This window comes from Ambystoma mexicanum, chromosome 11 (genome assembly GCF_040938575.1).
Source record: "Ambystoma mexicanum isolate Mex_15411 chromosome 11, UKY_AmexF1_1, whole genome shotgun sequence".
In the NCBI taxonomy this organism is placed as follows: domain Eukaryota; kingdom Metazoa; phylum Chordata; class Amphibia; order Caudata; family Ambystomatidae; genus Ambystoma; species Ambystoma mexicanum.
This window is the reverse complement of record NC_090934.1, coordinates 1,421,044,364-1,421,066,988: the sequence shown is the minus strand read 5'-3', so window position 1 is coordinate 1,421,066,988 and position 22,625 is coordinate 1,421,044,364.

The window sequence follows — 22,625 nt, the reverse complement described above, 5'->3', positions numbered from 1 at the left end:
ATCTGCAACAAGCCAACATATAGAGCATTAGACAGAAATAACAAGTGAACACTGAAAACAAACAAACATATAGACTGTAGCATAACAAAAAAAGTTTTTTTTTTTTTAATCCAACATGGATTATTTTTTTTTTTCACAGACCCAATGATTTTAGCAACAAACACAGAAACTGAGCAAATTGCACAGTACACTGGTTTGTAATCTACTAAATATGAGGGTCAACAAAAAAAAATGTTGATTATTCAATGTTATAAGTTGTTACAAAATACCAATACTAACATGATCTTTTCTTTTATCACAGAAATAAACAAAACATACATGTACTCCAGTTACTAAACCAAACAGTAAGTATATTATATTAAGTACAACCATCACAGCAAATTACACCAATAGTGACATAACTTTTCTGCCTATAAAATTGATCTTGTCCATGCACCCAAGACTATAGACCCTGCCCACAACCACAACAGCATATCACACCCATAGTGGCTCATAACTTTGTTGCTTATAAATTTGTTCTTGGATCCAAAAGTTATCAGCCACAATGGGTGTGATATGCTGTGGTGGTTGTGGCCAGGGCATAGAGTCTTGGGTGCATGGCCATGTGGCCATGCTCCCCAGACTCTATGCTCTGACCACAACCACCGCAGCATATCACACCCATAGAGTCAAACATGCTGCCTATAAATTTGATCTTGCCCATGCACCCAAGACTATAGACCCTACCCACAACCACCACAACATATCACACCCACAGTGGCTTATAACTTTGTTGCTTATAAATTTGTTCTTGGATCCAAACATTATAAGCCACTATGGGTGTGATATGCTGCGGTGGTTGTGGCTAGGGCATAGAGTCTTTGGTGCATGGCCATATGGCCATGCTCCCAAGACTCTATGCCCTGGCCACAACCATTGCAGCATATCACACCCATAGAGTCAGACATTTCAACTATAACATATGGACACTTTTAATGTCTGCGGACATCATGAGTGTCCTTAGAACTGTTTCAACTTGCCTACGAACAGTACGGACAGACATAGCGTCCTTAGAACACCCTCATTTCATTTATTTACAAACATCCCAGGACACATAATGCGTTCTAAGAACACTTTGAACATGCTTGCAAACATGTGTAATTTGAAATTGCTTGCGAACAGAACAGACAGACATACCGTCCTCCGGACACCCCCATTTTATTTCTTGACAAACATCCCAGGACACATTATGTGTTCTTAGAACAGATTCAACTTGCCTGAGAACAAAACGAAGAGGCTTACCTTCCTCAGAACATACCCACTTCATTTATTTTCGAACATTTCAGGACACCGCCAGTGTTCTTAGAACACTTTCAGCTTGCTTGCGAACAATACGGGCAGGCGTAGTGTCCTCAGAACACCCCCATTTTGTTTATTTAGAACATTTTAGAACATCTGCGTTACCCGCGGACAAAGCAAACACAAGAGGGGGCCTACCACCTAAATAAATACAACATTTAACCCATCTCTTACTCCCCCACCCTCCCCAAACACTTTCACACAACAACACACTCTACTAAATACTATTTTTCAACAAAGTTTCACCGCGCTGTCTGCGGACGTCCGCGGATCCAAGATGGCGGACGTTCCCAAAAATCTGACACGCTTCACGCTCTTCACCATCCAATCAGTGAACATGTCGCATGTCCGCGGACACGACGTAACCCGATTAGCCAATCAGGACACTGTCCGCGGACCGAACGGGGAAGTGTGTCTGTGGACCGAACATAGATATCACTAGTTTTTTGTGACCTACTTTTTGGTCATTTTAAAAAAAACTACTGGATAGATTTTCACCAAATTTGCAAAAGCCCGCTTTCGGGACCAAGCCGCTGTTCCTGGTCCAAATTTGGTGAAAATCCGTCCAGCGGTTTGGGCTGTAGGCATGAGCAAAGTTTTTTCCCCATTCAGTCTATGGGAAAAAAAGAAGTTTTGGGACACCCCTTATAACTTTGCCCCCCCCCTCGACCAAACCTCACCAAACTTTGCAAAAATAAATTCAGAGTGACCCATATACTTTTTTTGCAAGGTTTGGTGAGGATTCGTTCAGGGAGAGCGAAGTTATAAGCCACCCAAAAAGGGCTCTTCCTTTTGAAACAGCAATTTAACCATAACTACACAGCCACTACCGTGGTTGTGTAATATATATATATATTATATATATTCAGTAAAAAAAACTTTGTTAAAGGTACGTTATGGTTAAGTTGCGCTACTAAAAACCTATGAAATTCAGTGAAAAAACTTTGTTAAAGGGACGTTATGGTTCAAAGTAAAACCAAAAACCCCCTGAAATTTGGCAGTTATGGTAAGATAAGCAACCATAACTCGCGCCGCCACCGTGCACTGCTAAGACTAACACCCAGGACATCAAAGATGACATCACAAATGTCATTGATGACATCACTGATGACATCACATGTGCATTTACTTTTCATGAAAACTCTGTAGAAGGGATCCTTATTGTAATATTGACAAAAAAGTGTCAAGGATCATTGGAATAAATATCATGAGCTAATTAGTGCATTAAGGAATCTGTTGATATACATTGCATTCTATTATGAAGTTCTATCCAGTATACTAAGCTATTCATGCAGAAACATAAGCAGTGTGTGCAGCATAAATGATGAAGGTGCAATATTCATAATCTTGCCATGTTGAATACTGAAATGATAACTGCTTTTTTATTAGAGTTTTGCATAATGTGAAACATATAATAGATAGCTAATAAAACCCAATTACTACATTATTGCATTACTGCACACCAAACACAAACAGACAATAACACATACAAATAGAGCATATACAGGGAAAGTGAAGTAAACAAAAAAACAGCAGTATTACCCGACAATTTTCATAATGTAACTGATTATCTTCATGTACAGAAATGATTGCTCTGCTTCAAAGCTACTACTTCCCTATGTATAACTATCACATATTGTGACTAGACCCTAATGAAAGTAGTGTACGTGCAATGTGTACAAATATGAGCATATTCAGGGAAAGTACAGTAATAAAAAAACAACAGAACTATAACACAGTGTTCATAACCGTACTAATCATCTTCATACATAGAAAGCATTGTTGTCTTCCAAGTCTGTGTTTTCTCCCTTGTATATGGTTCATATGCTTTGAGTGGACCCTAAGTGAATTACTGTAAGAACATATTTGTAGTATAAATCTACAAACATAGTACTTTGTATTATAGTATAGTGAATTTTTAGTTCCTGATTGTAACTGGCCTAGATATATCAGTAAAGGAAAAAAGAGGGAGCCAGACAAGTGATGTCATCAGTGATGTCATCAATGACATTTGTGATGTAATCTTTGATGTCCTGGGTGTTAGTCTTAGCAGTGCACGGTGGCGGCGCAAGTTATGGTTGCTTATCTTACCATAACTGCCGAATTTCAGGGGTTTTTCGGTTTTACTTTGAACCATAACGTCCCTTTAACAAAGTTTTTTCACTGAATTTCATAGGTTTTAAGTAGCGCAACTTAACCATAACGTCCCCTTAACAACGTTTTTTTTACTGAATTTCATAGCTTTTTAGTAGCACAACTTAACCATAATATCCCTGACTTCATATACATGTAACATAGAACATACTAACCCCCTCGTAGTGATTTTCATGTCTGCGGACTACCGCCATGTCCGCGGACACATCCAAAATCTGGGCTTGGTGAATATAAATTTAAATATTGTGCCCCATTTCCCTTTTGAAGTTGGCTCTGAAAAGAGCCGTTGTTTTTTTTTTTACAGATGCTTGACAGACACCTGTTATTTTGTATTTTTTTTCTTGTTTTTTTTTCTTACTTTACTCCTAAAATCTTTACATAACCTTCTCCAAAGCAACCCTTTCATTCCAAAATAGAAAGGCATTTCCCGTAAAAGATAAAGAAATGCTATCTTCTTTAAAATTAACAGCATTACTGGCATCAATATTCTTATTGTTACAGAAGAACATACCAGTTCTAAGCATGAAGGCACACATGCCTCGGTTGATGACACACCTAGCAATGTTTTGCTGAGGACAAAAAACTGAACTATTGTCCCATATTGCCCTAGGTAGTAATCCAGAAAAAATGACTTTCGCATTTGGAAGGATCTTCATTACGGCTTGAACGAAGCGTTCCAAATCAGCCAACAAAGTAGGGGCACTGACGTTGCCCAAATGGAAAGCACCATGGTGCAAAACTACCACATGCGGACTGTTCATCGTGGCCATATCCTCACAAACTTGTACAATTCCCTGTACATTGCAATCAGGCACAGTGCTCCACACCACCTCCACTCCTTTCACATCAAAGTTCTTTGTAACATGCCTGCATTCAGCGTACTGTTGTAAACCATACACAAACATATCTCCAAGCACCAACACCCTGACTTTCTCTACTTCTGCCATCTTCACCACACACAGTCTCTTTCAACACAAATCCACCACCTCGACATTTGATTGGCTGATCCGTACAGTCTTCTTTACATGTTGGATTTCCTGGAAAAACCCGGATGTAGCAAGCCCTGTCCACGAACAGCCGCGGTGTCCGCGGACAGCGTCCACTTTACTCTTTGTGCCATTCCCTCATTGCATACAGCTAAGCAATCACACAATATGAATAACGTCCTCAGAACACCCCCATTTTGTGAATTTTCGAACATTTCAGGACAATTATAATTTCTTTATTCAACATATTAACATTACAAATATTATACTTTCATCTTGTACTCTGCACACAATGCTATGTTTCTCCATTAGTAGCTCAGTATACTAGATAGAATCCCATAATACAATGCTATTTATATCAATTCATCGTTCAAAGCACTAATAACGGTATGATATTTATTGCAATATTCTTGACACTTTTTTCGCAACATTATAATAAAAATCCCTAGTACACAAATTCCATGAAAAGTACATACACATGTGATTTCATCAGTGATTTCATCAATGACATTTGCGATGTCATCTTTGATGTCCTGGGTGTTAGTCTTAGCAGTGGACGGTGGTGGCGCGAGTTATTTTTCATAGCTTACCATAACTTGCGATTTTCAGGGGTCTTTCGGCTGTACTTAAAACCATAACGTCCTTTAAACAAACTTTTTTTAATATCACGCAAAAAATATACAAACATGGCGTGCAAAAACCAACTTCTCACAGATGACTTTACACAGAATGTTGCAAAGTAAGAATTTATGCTTGTTCACAGTGAAGGTCAGCTGCTTCCATTTTTTTCTCAGGCCCCGGAGAGGCTCACGAAGCAGACTATAAGGTTGTATTGTGTTTTGACCTTGACAGACAGAGATTGTGATGAAAGACTTCTCTTGAAGGAGTGTTGCTAAAACGTAAGAGAAAATAAGGATGAAATTTATGAAACAAAACCACTTTTATATATTATATCACTATGCGAAAGATCGTTGGCACACGCGGAGTCGTATTTTGGGACTGCACCACTCGTAGACAATGGAAATTGAAATTGCACTGTAAGTAACCCTTTAGATTATTTTATACCAAATATAATTACAATAGCGTAGCATTAAAGACCGCTCAAGTTGAACTTGTTCGTTGAAAGTGGCATAATGTTTTCTATCGCGCACTATCACCGCCGAATTGATCCCCTGTTGTTTAGAGGGCTCTGAAAAAGGCAGACGACACAGGGTGGGTTAATACAAATAATTTAACCGGTCTATAGGCGGTCAAGTGCTCTACTCACTGTGCCACTTCACTGTAGCCTGTCAAATGGCACAGCAAGTACAAGGCTCGCTTTGACATCCGTGCACAGCTTGCTAACGCAAGTTTGAATCCCAGCAAGGCCAAACTCAGCCTTTCATCCTTCCGTGGTTGATAAATAAGCACCACACACCGTGGTTAATAATAAGCACCACTTAGATACCTCACGGTTCTTAGCGCTATATGAATGGGAAAATATTATTATTTTATTATTAACATACTCTGTTGCACTATCTTCGGTAGCAAATAGTTTCACGCCCTAATAAATAAAATGATGATTTTTAATGAAGATCGGCTGGTGAGACTAATTTATGTTTTTTAAAACAGGTATGTAGCCCCATTTTGCCTATGTCGCGATTTACAGACTCCAGCGGATGGGGTCTTCAACTGCCAGATGCAGGTCCAAATATGCAACTTCATGACCCTCACCATTTTATGGGACAATCGCCAAGGACCAATATGCCCTTACGCAGTACTAGCGGCTACAAACAACATACCAACCAATAGGGTGGTCTAATGGCTCGTTTTTGCAGCAACCTTCCGATTATCAGAGCGACCATTTACTGCTTTTATCATAAACCAACAGCCTATCTACCGCAAAGGAACAACGCGTGGCTCCAAATAAACATTTGCTGATCGACAGCAGAGACAATAGCAAATCGCTGAATATTCACTAAACATTTCATGTGAAATAAATGTACTTTACCAAATGTACAATCCTGCTGTTTACTTTTAAACCACAGTTTCATATTCCGAATTGTGGCGCACTGAGTTGTAAGCTGATCTAACACCCTCTGTACCGCAAAGGAACATCGGGTGCCTCAACATGAACTTTTGCAGATCGACAACAAAGACAAATGCAAATTGCTGAATATTCTCTAAACATTTGCTGTCAAATAAATGTACTTTACAAAATTTACAATCTTGCTGTTTGCTTTTAAATCACTGTTTCATATTCCGAATTGATTTGTGACGCGCTGTGTTGTGACATAATATGTGTTGTCTTCCGGGTTCTGTGTAAAGTCACTTAGGACTGGAGAGGACTGGGCGCGTTTGATGACGCACCCTGTAATGTCACGGAGAGAGGCGGGGAATATGAATGCTTTGATAATATCAGGTTTAGGGGCGGGGGATATGATTTAGTGTTGCAAAAGCAAGTTAGCCAGGTCAATAGCGCCAGTCATAGGATTATCACATAATGTCTGCGCACACCAGCCGGATTTATCGTTTCTTTAGTGGACAAAAAGTCGGTTGACGCCCATAGGAAATTGAACTATTAGCAGACAAAAGGAGTGGTCTTAAAACACTTTCACCCTGACAACGAACAATACAAACAACGTTCTCAGAACACCCCCATTTTGTGTAATTGCAACCATTTCGAGACACCGCGAGTGTTCTTAGAACACATTCAACTAGATAGATTACAATACGGACAGCGTCCTGAGGACACCCCCAGTTTGTGTATTTACGAACAATTAAGTACACCGCAAGTGTTCATAGCTCATTTTTACCTTCCTTGCGAACAAAAATGACACATACTCCGTCCTCTAAACACCCCACCATTTAGTTTATTTACAAAATGTCAGAACAGCTGTGTTCTCCGCGGACAAATCGAATGCAACAAAAACGTCTAGCACATAAATTAAATACTACTTTGAACCTATCTCATACTCCCCCATCTCCCCCAAAGACTTCTACACACCAACACACTCTACTAAATACACATTTTGAACAAACTTTCACTGCGCTGTCCGCGGACGTCCGCAAATGCAAGATGGCGGGCGCGACAGAAAATCTGACGCGCATCACGCACCACACCGCCCAATCAGCGAACAAGTCGCATGTCCGTGGACATGACGCAAGCCGCTGGGCCAATCGGGGTGCTGTCCGCATAGCGAACAGCGAAGTTCGTCCGTGAAGCGAACACAGATATCACTAATTTTTTTGCCTTACATTTTGGTCATTTTTTAAAAAACTACTGGACGGATTTACACCAAATTTGCAAAAGCACGCTTTCGGGACCAGGCCGCCGCTCCTGCCGCAAATTTGGTGTAAATCCGTCCAGCGGTTCGGGCTGTAGCCGAGCGCAAAGTTTTTTCCTATTCAGTCTATAAGAAAAAAAAAGTTTTGGGACCCCCCCCTATAACTTTTCCCCCCCTGGACAAATCCTCACCAAACTTTGCAAAAAAATTCAGAGTGGGCCATATACTTTGTTTGCAAAGTTTGGTGAGGATTCGTCCAGGGGGAGCGAAGTTATAAGCCACCCAAAAAGTGCTCTTCCTGTGGAAACACCAACTTAACCATAACTACATGGCCGCTACCGCGGCCATGTAATATTATGGCAGTTACTAGTAAATCACTAGATTTTTGATACATAACTCGTTTTTGCCAAACATTTTACATGAGAACAAATGGTGATTACAAATGGGAATTGCTATAATGTCTGCTCCAGACTCCTAAACCAATCCTGGGCTGGAGTTGGGAGGCGAGAGAAGGGTAACTGTACAGTCCTATTTGCGAGAACTCCAGCTGGATACTCTCCAAGATTGTAAACACATTTGTGTCATCAGTGCTAAACTTACCATCTGTCAGCTGCAAGGAAACACCAGAGGAGATTGCTGAGAGTGCATCTGGGTTGAGCTGTTCATTTCTAAGGAGGCCTAAAAAGCTAACTCGACGCTATGGTGCAGACGTGCGGACCATCCTTGAGAGTGGCGTGACAAGACCCCTACACTGTCCTTCCAGAGGGTCCTGACATGCAGCTTGCTTTCCTGAACTGTGAACAGAGGGCTTCTATGTAAGTAGAATTAAACCCTTTGCAAACAAAAAGGTGGTGGGATCTGCTGCCCTTAAATCCTTTCCCTTTATAGCAGACGGGGGGGCAAAACTGTGTAGATCCTTAGTCTGTTTCACTAAATATATTATTTTACTTTATTCCCCTTGGCAGAACACCAGGGGGTGATTTATTATTTTTTTTATTCAAAATTAACAAAGCTCACAAAATGTGTAAAACTAAACTGCTAGCCTTTTAAGCTAGCAGGAAAACCAAAATTATACAGCATTGCACATGTAAAGTGATGTTATTCAGGGAGCGGTGTTGATGATCATTTATTTTGAAATTTGTGTAAAGTAAAATATGTGATTTAAGTTTTCCCAACCCAATTGTGTGAGTTATTTATGTAGAAAGAAGTTTATTGTGTGTGCTACTATTAAAGTGGTGTTTGAGATTTTAGTGCAATTTTCTTAACATCGAATTCAAATAAATATAAATATCCTGTACACCGGCCTGGTTCTTGGCTCATTGGTAGCTCAGGGTGAGAGATTCAAGGGGCATGATATGAGGCTGAAGAAAAGAATGGACACTAACCGTTTATTGTGTGACACTTAGCTTGGAGAGGGAAGGACTACCTGTGTTGAGGGTGGCCCCTCAATAAACCATTACACTGGCTTTCGGGTTAAACAACCTGTTGGCAAAGTGGAGCCGGTTCCTTGGCTCGGTTGATTGTTTTGCGGCGAGCTACAGGTATCTGTGGCTTGTCGATGCTATAGAGGTTGTCCCCATTGTATTGTTGTGCCTTTCCTTCTATGTTCTTCTCGACTGGTCTCTGGATAGTGACCACTTCAGGTAATTCTCCGGGGACCATAAGTACAGGCCCGAGCAAAGCGAGTGCCTTAACCAAGGGTCTAGGGCATTAGTGAAACAGCAATGTCCCCCCAGGTGATGTGCTTATTGCTATTAGTACCCTGGCCTGTTAGACCGAGGGTACTAATGGTGTCTTTTTTCAGTTGTGAAATGCTTCTGCGTTTAGCAACTGAAAAAGAAAAATAATATTAATAAGATGGCCGCCATAGAACGAGGAGAAGGGTCTATATGTAGTCCCTTCTCCCTTCCAATGGCAACCATTTAAAACTGAATAAAGAAAAATAAACAAAGAAGATGGTCGCCATGGAACCGGGAGAAGTGACTTCATGTAGTCCCTTTTTCCTTTCTATGGTGGCTATTCACAGAAAGGGAAGCAACGTTATCAGGAAGCCGGAAAGTGGAGCAGGAGATGTTGTGGGATTCCTGGCATGTTAATGCCGGCAAAGTAGCCAATCAAAGTTCACAGATAAGTGGGAAAAATGGCAAGAGCGTGCTAATCTTTATTAACAATGGCACCAGCGGGTGGTTTGCTGCCCAGAGCAAGTAAAGTTTGCAACTGCACTAAGGCCACCAATGAGTTTCCCAATAAAGGTGAAGTCTTGTGTGGCCCTTTCTGGTATTCAGAGGTGCGTTTGAAACAGGAAAATAAGTAGAAGTGGGTAATTGCATTGGTTTATGTGGAAGCAGGTCGTACTTTCTAACTAAAAAACGATCAGAATGTAATATGTTGCATCCGCAGTGTGAAGGGCGCTCATCCTATAAGGTGTCTGGAAACATGTGCGAAAACTTCTAGTGTACCCCTAATATTCCACCAGTAACCCAAGCCCCGACTCAGGATGCCACCATTTTCTTTATTTGAATCTGCACCTTGGCCCAAAGCCCTCCAACGGCCCCCTTTCCCGCTTTCTCTCCCACACATCATCCCCCAAAACCTCCAATATCAACTTAACTGCTGTCCTGGGGCTCCCGGCCCTAACACCCATGCTACTAAAATGGAAAAGATTCTGGGTCCCTTTTTTATTCACTGTTGTGGTGGGCTTCTTTTTAGATGTTAGTTTGGCCTTGCACAATATGCCCACAGCCCATCTCCCGAAAATAAGAATGCATTAAAACTATTGGCACAGCAGACGCAATCCAGTGGTGTTGGTGGCTATCACCTCCACGTTGTGGGGCATACAGGGCCAATAACAGCCCAGAGCACTTGCATAGGCCCTTAGTTCCCTAGGACCTCACCCGGTTCGGGCTGGTGGGCGGTTACCATCCCTCTATGCCCTCCCACCCCTGAGGCAGGGCTGATGACTAAATTACTTGAAATATTAATTCTAACAGTATAACCATCTGCAGCGTTTTCATAACTGGGATGCCAAATTTGGCTGGCATGTGTTCGAGGAGGGGTCAATAAAAGGAAATGTTATGCTTCTGTCCATGTTTAAAGGAATATGTCACATGTTCACAATGATTCTTTAATTCCTTCCAGTTGGAGGACAATTATTTGTGAGAATAAAAGCTAATAGTGGAAAACTTTTTTTTTTTTTTACAATAAATGTTTAGCAGTATTTCATTTTCAAAAGAGAGTGCAAACTTTTTAAATCAGCAGTTGAATTTTTTTTATTTTTTTTAAAATCATTGGTCCTCATTCCGAATCCACTGATAACCTTGCTGGTGCTACAAGCAGGTTTCCGCCAAACTCAGAATGATTTACCGGCACCTGACCTCCCGGTTCCACCAGATCATTGCGAGTCCAGCGGCCGGAAAGTCAGGCGCTGGTATGTTTGTAAATCCCCATTCCTATGGGACTCTAAGGGACTCTATGGGACTGTGGACACAAGAGCACCAGCGCTGTTGCTAACGGTGCCGGTGCTCCCGTGTAATGTCTGCCCAGGGTCAGACCTGTCCGGCACAGCGGTCCCGGCAGGCAGAATTGTAGTTTGCCAGTCCGGAAACAAGGGTGCCGCTGAGCTTACCAGCACCCTTGTTTCTGGACCGGCAAACTTATAATGAGGCCTAATCAACTTGAACATATTTTATAATGGTCAACTTGTAGCAAAAAACATTTTCCGACCTTCAGTACAGCAGAAAGTTGTTTTAGCTTTACAGGCACAATTCTAGACCTGAATTGTGGAAGTACCGAGCTCATGTCTTCCTTTCTTAAATGTGCCCAAATAATGGTCAGCGCTAGTCATTGCTCACAGTTTACAAAGTTACTACTGGTAGAATTAACAACCAATGTTATCTTTTCTTCAGTTTAATTCTAGTGGCAACATACACCCTATTGGCACGCTCTCCATTAAGTAAAGTGGAGTTCTTAACCTGGCCATCAGTTGTGGACAACTCATGGAAGCCTCTGAGTTTACTAAATTAAAAGTTGCCAGAAAAGGCCAAAATTGCACTTGGTTATTTATAACGCGCTTAACACGCAGAGTTTTCTAAGCGAGTACCCAGGGATCAAAGCTGTGTTGCTCCGTGTCGTCTTGTTTCTAAGACGAGCACGTTGCCCCTAAGCTATCCTTCTGCAACAAGACCGATGAACGTTTCAGTGTTAAGCCTACTGCCACATTTTTCATGTGCTATAATATTGAGTTGCATTTTGACTTTGCTACGTGGATTAGCACCTTTGGCTGAGCAAAATAGTGCAATTCTGACCCGCAAGCAAAGAAAAGAAAGGAATGTGTTTTGTTTCCCAACTCAAACAATCATTTGCCAATGTTTGCGTTGGTGAAAAAGTCCCAGGGCAGGGAAGAGAGTGCTTTAGGCCAGGAGAGAGAGTTCAAAAGTGAGAGAGAATGAATGAGAGGGAGAGCAGGAACCAAATAGGTCAGTGTGGGAATGTCAGTGTCCACCCAAAACATGAAATGACCACAACCAGTGACGCATTAGACACTATCAAACTCTGACCCTGACTGGAAATCCAGATCCAGGCCCCACGTATCCCTTCCCTTGGTCTGTGGGGAATTCAAGCACATGCCTGTGTGCATTAACCACAGCCAGAAACCACAGATCTTACCTGAGCATGTGTAAAGCCGCCCGGGTGATTAGCTGACCTGTGTCGTCACCGACCAGGAAAACGCGCAGAAGCAATACCAGAGAAGTGGACATGTTTAGATTGCTAAGGTGAGAGGGCTGCTAGAGAGACATCATATGATATGATATGATATGGCATTTGTAACGCGCCTATACACAAGTGTTTCAAGGCGCGACGAGGCAGGGAGGGGGGAACAAGGGGAAGACAGACAGCGATCCTACTAGGCCAGGTGTCATTCAGACCGCGCAAGTGCAGGGTTAGGGGGAAGGGAAAAGTGCAAGGGGAAGGGGAGGGGGGAAGTGCAATACAAGTAAGTAGAGTAAGTAAATAAATAGGGCCAGCTGGTGGCAAGTGCAAGGTAAGTGCAGACAAGTGCTGGGAAAGGGGGGGCTGTAGGGATACAGAGACAGTCCCTCAGTGCAGGGGTTGCCAGGGAGGCAGTGCAAGAGGAGAGTGGCTGGGCCCAGGACCGAGGTCGGTGAGAGTGGCCCAGTTGCAGATTCGGTGCAGATTCAGTCGAGAATTTAGCAGGGGAGAGGGAGAGAGAAAGCAGAAGCAAAGAGGAAGGTTTTGAGGTGCTTCCGGAACGGGAGATGGTTCTCCTTAAGTTTCAGGGAGGCAGGAAGGCTGTTCCAGAGGGAGGCCCCTGCCACGGCGAGAGATCGACCCCCAACTCGTTGCTTCGAGAAGCGGCTGACCCTGAGGGAGTTGGAGATGGATGAGCGAAGGGCTCGGGAAGGAAGATATTTAGGAAGAGAGAGTTGAAGGTATTTAGGCCCCAGGCCCTAGAAGGCCTTGTGGACAATGCAGAGGGTTTTGAACTCAAACATGATTGTGTTTGTGCGAATGGTTATGAATGTATGGGGTTTATTAAGCATGGATCTAACTGGGATGCAACAGGGTGCTCTACTTTGGGGACAGCTTCCGGGGGTTACCAATAAGAGTACAGGGGTATCAGAAAAGCCGGGATGGGCATGTGAAGCAGGAGAGAGAGGACTTCCAGAAGGGGAGAATTAGTGATGAGTGGAGCGATCAGCGATTGGTGAGATGTTCTTTGAAGAGTAGGGGTTTCCAGTCCTTCCTGAAATGTAGGCTGGAGGGCTCCAGTTTTAAATCCATTGCTAACTTGTTCCAGAGACAGAGGGCATAGCAGGAAAAGGAAGGTTTCCCGTTTTTCCACCTAGCATTTCTTGGTTTACAGTCTGGCGATGTTGTGGCTTCTGTTGATGGATTTGGCTCGGGGGTGATGTGTTTCTTGGCCAGCTAGAGTGGCTTTTTAGTTCTAGTTGCTTTTTAGGCGATGCAGGCTGTCTTGGAAATGATCAATGTTTAAAAGGATGTCTAGTGCAGCTCCTCGAAGGTTGGGCTTGTGTGCTAAAATGTTTTTAGCGCTATGGTGCGGCATACTGCGCAGCTGTCAGATGGGCTAAAGTAGCATCTGGGACTCCCATGCATAGGTTGTGCGATTGCCAGGACTTGAGCAACTGGTTTGAATCTTGGGTCAGAAATGAACAGCCTGACTTTGCAGAGGAGGGCAAGCTGGTACCATGATGCCTGGGTCTTCCTGTCGATATGTGTTTTGGACGAGAGGTCACAGTCAATGGTAAAGCTAAGAGAGTTTGCACTGCGTTAACGCTGAGAGCTGAATACGTTGAGCTCCATGACATTCAGCCTGTTCGGAACTTGTGCTTGCTTCGTGGGTTTTCCTAGGAAAATTAAGTTGGTCTATGTCATGTTCAGCTTCAGGCAAGAACTTTATATTCATTCTTGGATGAGCTGCATACTGAGCTTGAGGCTATCAGATTCATTGATGCAATTGATCTTTAGGTAAAAATGTATATCGTCTGGGTTTATAGTCAAAAAGTCGAAAACATAATGTCGAATAGCAAAAATGTCGAAAAAAAAACGTCGAATGTAAAAAAGTCGAAAAAACATACATATATAGGAAAAGTCATAATTTCGAAAAAAAATGTCGAAAAAAAAATGAAAACCCAAAACACTCTTTTTTTTTTTTTACCCAGATAGTAACATTTATTATGGGGGGGGTCCCACCCCAACCCCCCCATCCCAAACCCCTACCCCAACCCCCCCCTCCTCCCCATCCCCCAAACCCCCCATAGATATACCTTTAATTATTTTAAAAAAATCTTTAATATAATATTAAATAATTAATTAATTATTTAAAAAACCATCCCAAACCCCTATCCCCAACCCCCCCCATCCTCCCCATCACCCCCACCCCCCATGGAAATACCTTTAATTATTTTAAAAAAAAAGTTTAATAAAATATTTATTATTAACACATAAAATCGAAAAAAGTCGAAAAAAAGTCGACATTTTTGTTTTTCGACATTTTTGTTTTTCGACTAAATATTTTCGACATTTTTACTTTCGAATATATTGTATTCGAAATTATGACTGGATACCATCTGGATAGTGGTGAATCCTGGGTACTCCCACAGGTTGAAGATGACAGGTGAAAGGATTGAACCGTGTGCAACTCTTCATGTTTCTGGGTAATGCTGGGGTCTGTGGGGTCCCTTCTGTGTGAGATGGCATCTGTTGGAGAGGTAGGAGCAGAGCCAGTGCAGGATGTTTCTGTCAAATCCTCTTAATCTGGCTGGATATTGGGGAAGGTCTTTCTGGCCAATAGCATTAAGGGTAGTATAGAGGTGGAGTAGGATGAGTAAAACGGGTCTCGTTTGTCCGAGGTTCTTAGAACAACACCAGTAAATTAAATTTGATGGTGGCAGTCTCTGTACTGCATTATGCTTTAATACCTGATCAATAGTATTGCAGTGGATTGGGCAGACTGTTCCTTTTGTGCAACTGGATGGAAAGAAGGATAGATTTGATTGTTATTGTAAATCTTTATTTCAACCATTAGATCATAAAAGCCATGATAAAACAAAACATTTCATTCAATTAAAATTTCACTCAATTAAATAGACAATGAACCAAGAAATAGAAGATTCTGTCAGAAAACAAATATTAGTCAGATAAATTTGTTCGAACATGAGCCCCCCATAAAAATGACAAAGCCACAGAAAAGAGAAGCAAATGACGATGAGAAAAAGGAGGAGAGCATTGTTCGCAGTCTCTTATAATACAATTAACTATAAAGATTCACACTTCCAAAACAAACTGTCTCAGTAATAAAACAACCCAGCAGCATCACTAAGCTAAGCCCTTTGTAAACATTCCTGGAGCTCATAGAGCAATAAACTTCATTACTTACATGCAGTATCCTCTTGGTAATGGTGAACAATTTCGTATGCCATAATCACGGTCACAATGGTATCCTCCTAGATCTAACACACCAAGCCCATCTTAAGTATTTACAGGTTGTGAATACTGCTGCAGTATCCGCAAAATTGAGACAAACTGCAATTCCATCGACCACTCGTCTGCAGTTCTGGAAGCGCCAAAGTGGTTTAAAAAGCATTTTCTTAAAGGCAGGGTTACTGGACACAGCACCAAAAAGTGTTCTAGATCCTCAATTGCATTAAGACACAGAGGGCATGTGGAAGAGGCCTAACTACGCCAGGTGTGTTCAACAGATGCTATCGGAAGTAGACTGAATCTAAACTTTATGAACAATGATCATTTGTGCTTCGGATTCACAAAGTCGAGGAAATCCTCATAACCTACAGATGATTTACTATTTACCTAATGCCCAACAGTGAGGAATCAACCACCTTCCCAACTACATCATTCTGGTATTTGCCAAATGCAGCACCCTTCAACATTTCCTTTCGTCTGCTTGGTTATTGAGCTTCGGTGAGTCCAAAAAGCTCCAAGATCAAACCATCAAACAATTCTTCAGATGCTTGCCCCAACTCAAGGACATACCCCCTGCTGCTCAATAACTTCAATCAAAACTTACCCGTACTTGACAAGGTTTGCACTGGACCACAGTCGAACCCAGTACAGTGATCGTCGAACCCAGCACATAAATTCAATCCCTTCTAAGCCCATAACCGGCAACACTAGCAGATTGAGGGTAATGATGGGCAAGCCAAGAATGTTCTTCAAATACTTGTTCTCCAGCACTCCGAGAGAGTGGAACTCGATCTGCCCCCACAGCTATTCCCTGTATATAGCAGCCTGTCTCGCCGGGGCCTTTTAGGCCTCCAGGGAGACTCGAACTGCCCCGTTACCATGTTCCGCTGTAAACTTGGCAAGTGCGCCTCCATGCCTAGCCAGGGTGATCCTAGCCTTTTCCAGTTGCATTGAACAACTGCAAGAGGCCATCACCATAATCCCCAAATAGTCATAAAAAGCAACCTGCTCCACTCCCCCTTCTCTAGAGTTAAAGTGAAGCCTCTGCCCTTCTTCCTTCTATTGGTGCTCAAAACCATTTATTTTGTCTTTGTCACGTTCAGCACAAATCCATTCATCTGTCAGAAGTTAAGAAACATATCCAACTGTTTTCAGGCACCAACAGGGGTTGGTGCCTGAAAACATTTGAGTCATCCGCAAACATCAACACTGGAACTTTGTCACCAGCTAGTGATGGTGCGTCTGACTGAATAGCAAGCAGTTCTTTAATAACATTGTTAATAAAAATACAGAACAGCAAAGGTGCCAAGATGCACCCTTGTTGCATGCCCTTTTCAACCTTGATCCTTCTTGAAACTCTACCATCGGTCACCCAGCGCACCACTGCCCTATTTCCAGTTTATAGGCTTTGAATTGCACTCCGGAGGGATATGGGAATTCCCAGGCCTCTGAGGACTTCCCAGAGGCACTGTCTGGGCATGGTGTCAAACGCTACCTTCACGTTGACGAAGAACGCATACACACAGTTTTTCATCAGGACCGCGTATTTGTCAATAATTAAACAGAGCCTGAGACTCTGGTCCGCCGTGCTCAAGCCTTTGTGAAAACCAGCTTGCCGATGGTCAATAATACAGTTACTGCTTACCCAAGTCTCCAAGTAGAAAAAGAGGGCCTAACGTATGTCTTCCCACGCGAGTCAAGCAATGATATTGCTCTATAATTGGCAGGTTGGTCTCTGGCACCCTTCTTATGAATAGGGACCAATTCTGCATTTGTCCATGACTCAGGGACAGCATTTAGGGTCAGGACAGCGTTAAACAATTTTGACAAGCAAGGCACCCAAATCTCAAGTTCATTCAAATACAAGTCTGTGGAGACCCTATCTAGTGTTGGAACCTTACCTAGTTTTTGGGCCATCAAGGTTCTTCTGACTTCATCACATGTCAGAGCAAAACGCGTCCAGGGAAAACAAGTCACCTGGCAAGAATCAGCTGGATTATCGAGGGGTACCTTAACTACTGGAGTCCTTTCCTCACCATACAGTGTGCTGTAATGCTACACTCAGACGTGCTCTGTGATGCAGCATTATAATGCATTCATGCCTACTCTAGAACTCCTCCCAATTAATTGCCAATACCCTCTCGAATCTCCCCTTTTAATGGCGCTAAGCAATGTATCCCAGACGTCCTCATGCCAAGCCTTCTTATTCTCCTTCAATAACCTACATAAGTCTTCTCTGGCAACCCTAAGACCACCTAAAGGAGTTTAAGCCTAACACCAAACTTCTCTGAACAGGTGCTCTTTAGCTAACTTACACTCCGAGTCGTACCACACGGTTACCGACTCAGTATGCTTTCTAGTCTCTCTTGCAGGATTCGATAATTTTAAGCCAATGCGGGCCACTATATTATCATAAGCCTCAATCAATGAGCTGGCATCCAGCTGGTTCAACACGGCCATCAATTCTAAGAGAGGGATTATGTCACTGTACACCTGAAAAAGTACCTGCACCAGATACAACTTCCTCCACCTTAAGTTACACCGTGTTACCCCCCGCATCTCCAGTGGAACTGAACCTACCTTGCTAGTCCCCCCTTCAACAAACCCCAAAGGTTTGTGTTTGTCTTCATTTTGAGCCGGTAATAGTCACTCTCAGTTCTGGTACCAAGATGAAATGCTTTCAGAGAATCCCAAATTTCAAAATGTCCAGGAATATAATCGATCATACTTGTGCCCCCAGTGTTATCAAAAGTTGATACAGCAGGGGCATACCCCTCAAATCTACCATTGCAGGCTCTTAAATTAACTGCCATAGACAAAATGACTATCTCTTTGGTGTTCCAATGTTGTCTAAGGGGGAAAGCTTTAGACGACTGTGCTAAGCCCCAGTGACCATCTTCCTCTGCCATTATATCCATTGTGCCCAGGGGTGGCTCAAACTGTAGATTACAATCCCCCATAAGCACTACCTTAGGCACTGAGGAGGCAGATAATCTCCAGACGTTAATCCGTTCCACCATCCTACTGATCAGATCTGCTCCCCTGCCCAGCACAATCCTTTTGTAAAGATTAAACAATAGTAGGAAGGTATTATCCCCAACACGTAGGTGTTCTTCCAAGAGGTCTGGTGAGCCTGTATCTACCACCCTAGTCAAAGTATATAATGGCACATCTATGATTTCAGCGCTATGGTGCGGCATACTGCACAGCTGTCAGATGGGCTAAAGTAGCATCTGGGACTCCCATGCGTGGGTTGTGCGTTTGCCAGGACTTGAGCAACTGGTTTGAATCTTGGGTCAGAAATGAACAGCCTGACTTTGCAGAGGAGGTCAAGCTGGTACCATGATGCCTGGGTCTTCTTGTCGATATGTGTTTTGGACGAGAGGTCACAGTCAATGGTAAAGCTAAGAGAGTTTGCACTGCGTTAACGCTGAGAGCTGAATACGTTGAGCTCCATGACAATCAGCCTGTTCGGAACTTGTGCTTGCTTCGTGGGTTGTCCTACGAAAATGAAGTTGGTCTATGTCATGTTCAGCTTCAGGCAAGAACTTTATATTCATTCTTGGATAAGCTGCAGACTGAGCTTGAGGCTATCAGATTCATTGATGCAATTGATCTTTAGGTAAAAATGTATATCATCTGGATATTGGTGAATCCTGGGTACTCCCACAGGTTGAAGATGATAGGTGAAAGGATTGAAACGTGTGCAACTCTTCATGTTTCTGGGTAATGCTGGGGTCTGTGGGGTCCCTTCTGTGTGAGATGGCATCTGTTGGAGAGGTAGGAGCAGAGCCAGTGCAGGATGTTTCTGTCAAATCCTCTTAATCTGGCTGGATATTGGGGAAGGTCTTTCTGGCCAATAGCATTAAGGGTAGTATAGAGGTGGAGTAGGATGAGTAAAACGGGTCTGGTTTGTCCGAGGTTCTTAGAACAACACCAGTAAATTAAAATTTGATGGTGGCAGTCTCTGTACTGCATTATGCTTTAATACCTGATCAATAGTATTGCAGTGGATTGGGCAGACTGTTCCTTTTGTGCAACTGGATGGAAAGAAGGATAGATTTGATTGTTATTGCAAATCTTTATTTCAACCATTAGATCATAAAAGCCATGATAAAACAAAACATTTCATTCAATTAAAATTTCACTCAATTAAATAGACAATGCACCAAGAAATAGAAGATTTTGTCAGAAAACAAATATTAGTCAGATAAATTTGTTCGAACATGAGCCCCCCATAAAAATGACAAAGCCACAGAAAAAAAAAGCAAATGACGATGAGAAAAAGGAGGAGAGCATTGTTCGCAGTCTCTTATAATACAATTAACTATAAAGATTCACACTTCCAAAACAAACTGTCTCAGTAATAAAACAACCCAGCAGCATCACTAAGCTAAGCCCTTTGTAAACATTCCTGGAGCTCATAGAGCAATAAACTTCATTACTTACATGCAGTATCCTCTTGGTAATGGTGAACAATTTCGTATGCCATAATCACGGTCACAATGGTATCCTCCTAGATCTAACACACCAAGCCCATCTTAAGTATTTACAGGTTGTGAATACTGCTGCAGTATCCGCAGAATTGAGACAGACTGCAATTCCATCGACCACTCTTCTGCAGTTCTGGAAGCGCCACAGTGGTTTAAAAAGCATTTTCTTAAAGGCAGGGTGACTGGACACAGCACCAAAAAGTGTCCTAAATCCTCAATTGCATGAAGACACAGAGGGCATGTGGAAGAGGCCTCACTATGCCAGGTTTGTTCTACAGATGCTATCGGAAGTAGACTGAATCTAAACTTCATGAACAATGATCATTTGTGCTTCGGATTCACAAAGTCGAGGAAATCCTCATAACCTACAGATGATTTAATATTTACCTAATGCCCCAACCGTGAGGAATCAACCACCTTCCCAACTACATCATTCTGGTATTTGCCAAATGCAGCATGCTTCAACATTTCCTTTCGTCTGCTTGGTTATTGAGCTTCGGTGAGTCCAAAAAGCTCCAAGATCAAACCATCAAACAATTCTTCAGATGCTTGCCCCAACTCAAGGACATACCCCCTGCTGCTCAATAACTTCAACCAAAGCTTCCCCGTACTTGACGAGGTTTGCACTGGACCACAGTCGAACCCAGTACAGTGATCGTCGAAGCCAGCACATAAATTCAATCCCTTCTAAGCCCATAACCGGCAACACTAGCAGATTGAGGGTAATGATGGGCAAGCCAAGAATGTTCTTCAAATACTTGTTCTCCAGCACTCCGAGAGAGTGGAACTCGATCTGCCCCCACAGTTCTTCCCTGTATATAGCAGCCTGTCTCGCCAGGGCCTTTTAGGCCTCCAGGGAGACTCGAACTGCTCCTTTACCATGTTCCGCTGTAAACTTGGCACGTGCGCCTCCATGCCTAGCCAGGGTGATCCTAGCCTTTTCCAGTTGCATTGACCAACTGCAAAAGGCCATCACCATAATCCCCAAATAGTCATAAAAAGCAACCTGCTCCACTCCCCCTTCTCTAAAGTTAAAGTGAAGCCTCTGCCCTTCTTCCTTCTATTGGTGCTGAAAACCATTTATTTTGTCTTTGTCACGTTCAGCACAAATCCATTCATCTTGCAGAAGTTAAGAAACATATCCAACTGTTTTCGGGCACCAACAGGGGTTAGATATAATACATTTGAGTCATCCGCAAACACCAACACTGGAATTTTGTCACCAGCTAGTGATGGTGCGTCTGACTGAATAGCAAGCAGTTCTTTAATAACCTTGTTAATAAAAATACAGAACAGCAAAGGTGCCAAGATGTACCCTTGTTGCATGCCCTTTTCAGCCTTGATTCTTCTTGAAACCCTACCATCAGTCACCCAGCGCACCACTGCCGTATTTCCAGTTTATCGATTTTGAATTGCACTCAGGAGGGATATGGGAATTCCCAGGCCTCTGAGGACTTCCCAGAGGCACTGTCTGGGCATGGTATCAAACACTACCTTCACGTTGAAGAAGAATGCATACACACAGTTTTTTATCAGGACCGCGTATTTGTCAATAATTAAACAGAGCCTGAGACTCTGGTCCACCGTGCTCAAGCCTTTGTGAAAACCAGCCTGTCGATGGTCAATAATACAGTTACTGCTTACCCAAGTCTCCAAGTAGAAAAAGAGGGCCCTAACGAATGTCTTCCCACCCGAGTCAAGCAATGATATTGATCTATAATTGGCAGGTTGGTCTCTGGCACCCTTCTTATGAATAGGGACCAATTCTGCATTTGCCCATGACTCAGGGACAGCATTTAGGGTCAGGACAGCGTTAAACAATTTTGACAAGCAAGGCACCCAAATCTCAAGTTCATTCAGATACAATTCTGTGGGGACCCTATCTAGTGGTGGAGCCTTACCTAGTTTTTGGGCCATCAAGGATCTTCTGACTTCATCACATGTCAGAGCAAAACGCGTCCAGGTAAAACAAGTTACCTGGCAAGAATCAGCTGGATTATCAAAGGGTACCTTAACTACTGGAGTCCTTTCCTTACCATACAGTGTGCTGTAATGTTACACTCAGACGTGCTCTGTGATGCAGCATTATAATGCATTCATGCCTACTCTAGAACTCCTCCCAATTAATTGCCAATAACCTCTCGAATCTCCCCTTTTAATGGCGCTAAGCAATGTATCCCAGACGTCCTCATGCCAAGCCTTCTTATTCTCCTTCAATAACCTACATAAGTCTTCTCTGGCAACCCTAAGACCACCTAAAGGAGTTTAAGCCTAACACCAAACTTCTCTGAACAGGTGCTCTTTAGCTAATTTACACTCCGAGTCGTACCACATGGTTACCGACTCAGTATGCTTTCAAGTCTCTCTTACAGGTTTCGATAATTTTAAGCCAATGCGGGCCACTATATTATCATAAGCCTCAA